Raw genomic sequence first — 6,800 nt, 5'->3', positions numbered from 1 at the left:
ACACAGCAATTGAAAAACCTCACTGGGGTATCCATCTTTGTCATATACAGGAATTTTTAAACATCTTTTTCAAACTTTACCATTTAACTATAAACATTCAAGGGGTACATAGGAAATAGCAAGGGTGTCAAAAAATATATACGCATAACTTGTATTCACCTTTCGTTACAGGTATATATTGAGTATTACAATTTTAATAGTTTTTTCCTTTCTTAAAATGTGTATACATTTTTTGGCACCATCTGCATTAACAATAACATTTATTTTTAAAGTTTATTCCTAACATCTTTTCAGTTATTATAATATCCCCTTATATTATAGTTCCCAAGTTCTATAAATGTAGCAATATGTCTTAAATATGGACTTCAACATGATTAATTTGTTCCATGTTTAAATAGAGAAAAATATCTGTTTTAAGATTTCTTTTGTTTTTTTCTTCTCTCTCCTTTCTTCCCTCCTCTCTCCTTCCCTCCTTTCTTCCCTCCTTTCTTCCTACCTTCCTTTCTTCCCTCCTTCCTAGCTTTCTTTCTTTTCTTTTTCTTCCTCCTTTTTTTAAATTTTTTTTATCCTTCCTGTCGGAGCTACTGAAAAGGTTAAGTAACTTTACAGACATAGTACATTTCTGCCAAGTCCACTGCAGCCGATCCCCTTGTTCACAATTTAGTAGGATATCACCATTCTCCCTACTTGAAAATTTGCTGAAAAGGAATGCATATACTGCACCTATAAATGCTCATGTCGTAAAAAAGAAATAACAATGAATTTAGGAAATAGCCACTAAAATCTACTCTCTCTTTTCTACAATTCAGGGTCAAGTTATAAATTTTAGATGCTCAAAGTGATGATTATCACTCCCTCGCTTTCCTGCTGCCCTTGTGATCCAAAGTAAAATGAATGTTAAACTATAAAATAAGGAGAAGAAAGCCATCCATGTTCAGTTTTTTTTTTCTTTTTTTCTTCTTTTTCATGATGACTTTTTCAATTTGCTTTGTATTTTGGGTATGAATGTGCCTTCAAAAAATGTCTCATTTTTGTAACAGTTACTCTTGCTTGCATTGCTGATGTGCAGAGTCCATCCGTTAGGTTATCTAGCATGGTTACCCTTTTTTGCAACCTTACTGTTCACTAGGGGAAGAGTTAGTTCATATTTAGGATTCTCTGCCTCCTCTCAGATAAACCACTTCTTCATTGCCCAGAATTATCCTTTGTGGGTTTAAACATATCTGTAGACCAATCAGCACACACTTATTAAACATCCAATAAAGAGAAACACATTGTAATATGTACTACATGCAGGCCAGAAATAAAGATAAAAATTTCCTTTCCCTTAAATGTTTTTAAGTTTCTGAAATGAAGGGTCATGGAAAAATCAAACATATTAACAGTTCAGGGATGAATAAGTCAGGTGAAAAATGAATGCTAGAAGCTCCAGGATTTAAAAATAGACTAAAACTCACTCTGGATTCTGTTTCTCATGGAGAAATTCAGAATTGATCCATCAAGCTGGGCCAGCCGAGTGGCTCAGCTGGTTAAGAGCTCGCTCAAGAGTGCGAGCTCTGAACAACAGGGTTGCCAGTTCAATTCCCGGCCTGAGCTGAACTGCCAACAGGTGGCAGGATGGCTCAGCTAAAAAAAAGAGGAATCAGAATTGATCCATCATGAAAGATAATTAAGATGTTTTATAGGCAAAGAAAAATGGGCCAAATGTTCATGGTATCTAAAAAGCATGGGCAAAAAGAATGTATAAATCATATTTGAAGGCTGGTAAATGATTAGCTGAAGTGAAGGCTTTTAATAGGTGGAGAATGGGAGATAAGTATATCAAATAGGTTAGTTCACATTTTAAAGAACCTTAAGTACGCTACTAATGAATTTTGTATAAATGAGAAACCACTGACATCCGTTAGCAAGAGAATGACAGGATGAAAGTAGTGTTTCCCAGTTGGCTTGGAAGCAATGTACAGGGCCTACTGGAGTCGGGAGATAGGGCTATTGTACCATCCTCATTATTTAGAATTCTCTATATTATAAAGCTTTGGAAAAAGTCAAAAGCGTCCTTTAGATGCACCACTTGATAATGTGAGAGCTCCATATCTCATCTATCATGGCATTATATTTCTCAACATGAACTCCTCTTGACAGCAGACGTCAGCTCAGGAAGCTTTCCCCAAAGCTATTCCACACATTCACAACTCATCCATCTCTGAACAAGCCAGCCACACCCAGAACATTGCATGTTTGTCCAAGAATAAAGATTGGCAATTCCAAGCTATTTTCCTTTTGAACTTAACCCTGAGTTATGTGAAGATGTCCTTGATTTATAAGAAGGTTTCATGCTGTAACCGGTTCCTTTATGGAGTGAACAGAAGTAACAATGTCCATTTTCCCATGTTCTTAAAGGATATTACTTTCTGCTATGTATTATCATAGAAGCCAGTCACTTTATGTGTTTCTCAAATTCATTCCACTTGGCTTTCAAATAACAATGAATTACAAATATATATGTATATATTTGCATGTGTATGGATAAAGAACCATTAAAGCCACTATTCTCTCAATTAGGTTGCCTATAATTTTAAGATTTAAACCTTCTAAGAGTTGTTCAGGGACTCACTGAATGATGTTACATAGTGTAACTTGACTAAATGATTTTTTGTTATTTATTTATTTATTTAGATTGGATTTTATCTCAAGAATTTTAGTATGGCTTCCCTGGGATTTATTTCATCTTACGTGAGAGATGTTTCACATGCAACCTTAGGGAATTTTTAGTTTTCTTGCTATTATATCTTCTGTGTGCTAATTTTGATTGTACAAGTGATCCAACTAAATTTAACTGTAATTGTGTCCTATTTCTTTATGTATTGCTGAAGACACATCTGTAATACATTGTTCAAAATGCATTGCCAAACTCTAAGAGTGAATTCACCTTAAATGTAACATGCAATATTCCTATTCACATCACTTGAATCATTTTAATGGATTATTATACACAGTCTCATCAGTATCCCATCTAAAGCACTTGTTGATATTTGATTCTAAAGCATAAAAAAATGTGAGCACAACTAAGCAATAAATCATTCAGTCATCACTGTGATTTCAGAATTCAGTACCTAACAATAGAAATGCAATTGTTCCTCCTCAGCCTCGTATTCCTGAAAATAAATATAAATTTTCTATTTCTTCATTCTTTTCATTTCAGTGATAAACATTATTCAGTATTGTCATTAAAAAAAAAGAAGAAAATGCAAAAACATTTTAAATCTTTGTTGAGGTTATATATGTTAGGAGAGACATTTTAGATAATGAGTAAAATCATCTTGGAAAAATGTAAAATATTGTTGCAATTAAACAAAAGCATTATTTTTATAATTATTATTTCCACAAATAATTCACGACATTGATTAGGTTCTATAAAGAAATTAACTGGTAATTTTTTTAAAATTTTTTATATCTTAGATTTTTAAATTTAATACATACTGAATGATGTTTATTAAGTGTCAGGTTTTAAATGCTTCTATATGAAGTACATATTTTAATTTTTTTAAGTCCTCACAGCAACGCTCTGCTATAAGCAGTATGATTACCCAAACGTTAATGCGAGAAATCTAAGTAGTGTGAGATTAATTAACATGTCCCAGAGAACATACCATTAAATAGCTAAGTTAGGATTCAAATATAGACAGTTTTATCAGGCTTTGGGCTTGAATTTGCATGTTGTGCTGACTCTTCACACAAACTGCAATTCTATTTAAATAAATAAATAAATAAATAAAGTATCATTGTGCTATTAGCTCTGGTTTCTCTAATTTCTTTCCAGCTGGCAGCTTTGCTCACTATCTTTCCTTTGCAAACCAAATCAAGCAAAATCCAAGAAAATCTTCCTTCCATTCTCACATTCAGACTTAATTTTTCCTTTGGGATTATTATTTTTGTTTGTTTGTTTGTTTGTTTTTGTTGTTTTTTTTTTTCAGATGAAGTCTTTTTCCATGGAATGATCGATCTATATACTGAAGAATGGCTAGAAGAGCTGAGTTTCAGTACAGGCCACTCGTATGGAGGTAAGAGAGGTGGGGCTTTCCTTCTTGGTCTCTTCTTCCTTGGACATTCTTGTTGTTTTCCTCCTTCTCAGCCTGGAGTCGCTCTTCACTGCGCTTGCGTACTGCCTTGGTCTTAGACCCACGGGCCTCCGCCTGGTCAGCAAAAGGCTTTTTGTGAGCCTTGCCTGCCTTCAGCTTGTGGATGTGTTCCATGATAACACGCTTGTTTCTGAACACACATTACCCTTTGCTTTCAGGTACAGGCTGTCATACGTGTGGCAGTCAATCTTAGATTCACGGTATCGTCTGAGCAGCCAGCGAAGAATTCTCACCCTTCTTTTCCAGGGTACCTTCTCAGGCATTCGAACATGGGCAGTACCCTTTCACTTCCCTATGCCCATATGCCAAGATGAAATGGACAGCCACAGGCTTCCGGATGACCAGCTCATCTCTGATCAGCTTCTGACTCTGCTGATGGGAATTAGGACTGGAGATGGCATTGGTCTCATTGGGGTCCAACCAGACCTTTTTGCCACAGTGGAGGACTCTGGAGGCAAGCCTCTCCTGGAGCCCGAGCATATTCACGGCTGTAGCCGTAGCTGGGAAAGGGAAGGTACTTGTTTCTTGTTGTTTATGTTTATTCGCTTTTGAATTGTTCTAATTGTGGTAGAGTGCACACAATATAAAATTATAACCAGTTTTACAGGTACACTTCAGTGATATTAAGTACATTCACATTGCCATGCAACGAATTTCCAGAAATCTTTTCATCTTGTAAAACTAAAACTCTATTTCTCCCTCCCACCAACCCACAGCAACCTCCATTCTACTTTCTGTCTCTATGAATTTGACTAATCTAGGCACCTTATGTAAGTGAAATCACACAGTGTGTGTTTTGTTGTGACTTGCTCATTTCATTTCGTGTGTCTTCAGGGTTCACGCATGGTTGGATCACCCATATCAGAATTTTCTTCCTTTTTAAGGCTGAATAATATCCCACTTCATGTATATATATATATATCATATTTGGTGTATCCATTTATTCCTTGACGGACACTTGGGTTGCTTACTGTTATTTGCTTTTTAAAGAATATTTGCATTCCTTATGTCTCAGCTGCTTCTTGAAAAGCTTCTGGAACACAGAATTTTACCACTAGTCCTATGTCCCCAATTTGGAGTCTCACAATACATTGGCTAATCTGGGATGAATGAGAATTGAGATTTCTGTAAATTACAGACACTTAGTAATGGTTTTAATAGTCAAATGCATGCTTTAATTTAAGGTTTGAAAAGAGATAAGGAAATCATGCCACCTTTAGGATAGTTTATCAATAATAATTTCATTGCACATTTTCTTTCCTGTTAACCAATACCAAAGAAATCCACATAAACCATAAATGGACTTCCTAGTGATGAAACTAAATGGGAATAGGGGGAGCTTAAGTAAAGCTCTATAAAATTCCCCAGCTAAATAAGTGGTCATAAATGTGTAAATCTCTATTTTCTCATTTGGAAAGGAGGCTAGACTAGATCCCTTTCGGTTATCTTACTTCATAAATCGCCACTGGCCATTCCCTTGCTTAAAGTACACATAAATTGAGGTTTTAAGTGTTTCTCAAGAGTGCTGAAACTCACCTAACATCTGTTCTCCTCGATAACAAATTTTGATTTGGCAAAACAAAATTCTAAACCAACAAGAATTCCTGCAATATAAATTTGCATTTAGAAAATAAATATATGCAGACAGGAAATATGTGGCAATGATTAGAACATGAGAAGTCATATTGATACACCTCAGGGTAAAAGGGCATATCCTCCAACTTAACAGAAAAGCCTATTTTTAAGTCTGTTCCCACAGCTTCCCACCTATGCTTAGTCAGCACTCCTTTCCCAGAGCCATCCCTTCTTCAAAGGCCGCATATATATGTTTTGGACATGGACACTGGGTCATAATTTTTTTCTATAATTTTAGACTTTATTTTCAAACGGGGATTTTCAAGGAAGCAACTTGCAGTATGCTATTGAAAACTTCTAAAGATTAGGTGCAATATCAAGGAATTTTAATGCCTAAAGATCTCTGAGTTGTCCCAAAGTATCTATTCATCATGAGCCTATCCTTTGACCCTAGGGCTTCAACTAAATATATTGCATATGAAAAGTAATTTCTTTCCCTAGTTTTGTCTTCCAAGGACCTAGTGAACTATCTGTAGAATTATTTCCAAGAAACATATTCTCTTCTCTTATGTCCTGCAGTTTCAGATTTTCATTTCTGTCACTCCTTGCAGTACAGAGATAATAGCTTCAAAATTGGAAACTCGCAAAATGCTTCTTCGAAAACCACCTTTCGTTAGTCGTTTATACCAAGTTTATATGAACAGACCAGACGTGCATGTGTTGTGTGCATGTCAGCAATATTTCTAGTCTACTTGGTTAACCCAGTTAGATCAAATCTGAAAGAATATCAAGTTGTCTGGGAAGTGAAAAAATAAGGGTGGCTGAGCCCACATTTCCTGTGAACTGAAGGGCTCCTATGCTGCTTGTGAATCTCTAGCAAATGCTTTGAGTATTTAGTGACTGTATTTGTGTTTTGAAATCCATTCATATCACTAAATGCACTGTTTAAATTCAAATGCTATCAAGGAGTGTTTCAGTATCGTGGAATGAAATTGTCATTTCTCAAAGCATAGACTTCATCTCACCAAACCTGACTTTTATTTGTGCTGCTGTTTCTCTTTGAAATGACTCTCATTTTTCCTCCCT

At 35.5% G+C, this 6,800-nt stretch overlaps 1 pseudogene; it reads right to left on the bottom strand.

Moving 5' to 3' along the window:
- Positions 1-4,021: 4,021 nt before the first annotated feature.
- On the bottom strand, positions 4,022-4,619 carry LOC109375488 (60S ribosomal protein L19 pseudogene; annotated as a pseudogene).
- Between the last annotated feature and the right edge of the window lie 2,181 nt (positions 4,620-6,800).

This window comes from Hipposideros armiger, unplaced genomic scaffold (genome assembly GCF_001890085.2).
Source record: "Hipposideros armiger isolate ML-2016 unplaced genomic scaffold, ASM189008v1 scaffold_963, whole genome shotgun sequence".
Lineage (NCBI taxonomy): Eukaryota > Metazoa > Chordata > Mammalia > Chiroptera > Hipposideridae > Hipposideros > Hipposideros armiger.
The sequence above is the reverse complement of the archived record's forward strand: the minus strand, read 5'-3'. Positions and strand labels throughout refer to the sequence as shown.